This window comes from Plasmopara halstedii (genome assembly GCF_900000015.1).
Source record: "Plasmopara halstedii genome assembly, contig: Scaffold_1651, whole genome shotgun sequence".
Lineage (NCBI taxonomy): Eukaryota > Oomycota > Peronosporomycetes > Peronosporales > Peronosporaceae > Plasmopara > Plasmopara halstedii.
The window spans coordinates 549,654-551,848 of record NW_020188562.1 but is presented as its reverse complement, the minus strand read 5'-3'; positions in this window follow the sequence as shown (position 1 = coordinate 551,848).

Here is a 2,195-nt window from a genome sequence, read left to right as displayed (position 1 = left end):
AGACTGGTCGAGGCCTTGTTAGCAGACCAATTATTATGGCACAGATCGAGAACGAGTTCTTGTGGACAGTTATCGAAGCGTCTCGATACATTAATTCCTTGAATTGTTTTAGTGTCGGACTCGAAGCTATTAGATAATTTTGAGCGAATAGAGTTATCAGGTTACTACAACGTGTCACCTGAATACTCGACTCTTTTATGAATAGTATATTCCTTTCAGAGAATATATAATTATTTAGACTTGTTACGCCGCGATTATTTTCGTCGTTAGTCTTTTGATACGAGTTTTGCGTGTGTGCTGATAGTAGTGCTTCTGCGCGTCTTTAATGCGCAGTTTGTTGGCGAGGAATTGTTCAGATGAGTACGTCAACAGTAGTATATTTCAATTCTATATTTATCAGACGTAGGAGTGACCACTAGCTAGTTGTCACTAGACAGCATAGAGTACATTATCCCAGCAATATGCTTCACTGAATCCCGTGTACGTACGTCCACGTATGTACCTTTTGTATGCATGGTGGGAATTTATAAAGATTACAGTATGGTATTTCTAAATGCATACGTGGTTTCTTATATGGAGTCACAGACATTCTGTGTATACAGAAAGCTGGTTCCTACTTGGCGATTTGTACTGATGACGAGACCAACGTGTCTCTGTTATAGAAGTGGGTGGCTTACGCCACCCTCTTCTTTTCGATACTTTTCATGATAGTTTAGGCTCAAGCTTTTCGAGGTGGGTGGCGTAAGCCAGTCCCTTTACTGGATACCTTTCACGAAAGTTGAAGTTCAAGCTTTCGAAATTCAAGCTCCGTACAATTAAGGTCTTTTAACTGTTGAAGTTGAGGTTCAACCTCAGTAACCCTTTATACATAGACTAGAAACCCAAGGTTTAACGACGCGGCGTCGTCAAACCAAAACGTGTGTTGAGCACGTCGCGCAATTCAGTCTAATCCATACTCTTGTTTTTGTCCGAACGACATGGAAGAAGTTGGGGTACCGCTCGGTCCATCAGTACCGCAGACTGATGTGCTGATGAATGATTTGTTTCATCATTTGTCTTCACATGAGTGGATGGCACTCGAGCGGATGCGAGAAGTCATTGGAGGAGCTGCAGTAGTCAGTTTACTGCAGTCGTCTTCTCCGGATGACCAGAAAAAACGCAGCTGTCAGATTCATGCATTATGAGATAATGGAATCTCGGAAGCAGGTCGCAACCGCTGTTTCTTTGTACAGAAAGGTTCCTCTGAAAGTGAATGTACCGTTGTACCGTGGTGAAGAGATCGAGCCTCTCTCACAAAGGTTTGTCGAGTTGGATGCAGAATTCACTGCATGACAGCTACGAGAAAGTGTTGTTCGCGATGTCCAACCTTGCGGGTCGTGCAAAGCGTTGGGCGTTTGAAAAGCGTTTAGCCAATTCAAACTGCTTTCCCAGCTACAAACACATCAAAGTCGAGCTAAAGAAGGCGTATGTGCTACCACAAAGTGAATTCCGTGCCCGTGCCGATTTCTTGAAGCTTCGTCAAGGTCGTTATGACCTACAGTTTTTACTTTTGCACAGCGTGCTCAATTTTTTATGGGGTTCAATCTAAACATATTTGCCACGATTATGAACGTACAATCTTATCTCGGGCGCAAAACATAGCTCAAAAGTATCAAAAAGATGAACGATGATATAGTATCATGTTTCCATATGGATGAAGGCTATGGGGCTGCGCAGAGGAAAGAGGTCCGGAAGTCAAGTGGGCACATGGTATCGAGCATTGTCGACGAGCCAATTGACGTTTCAACGCAAGCTGTAACGTTCATGGCAGTTTTAACGATGATTCAGTCCGGAATAAATTGTTCCGTGAGTATCCCAAGACGCTAGATCATTGCATCAACCGTGCGATGCAAGAAGAGTTCAGCATGAATCAAGCTGAGTTCAATGGCTTCGTACGGAGGCGAGCACGCCAGCCAACCGGTACATGTGATGGTCCAGAGCCAATGGACATCTCGTACATTTCTCCATCTGGAAACGAACGTCTTTGAAACGATGGTAAATGTTCTCGTTGTGGGAAGCCGGGTCATATTGCCCGGAACTGCACAGTGTCTTTGCCGAGTCAGCAAACAGACACAAGTGGCTCATTCGGATGACCGCAGACGCTTTAAAGGTCATCACTTCAAACGCTCCCAAGATTTCAAAGACGGAATCGACCA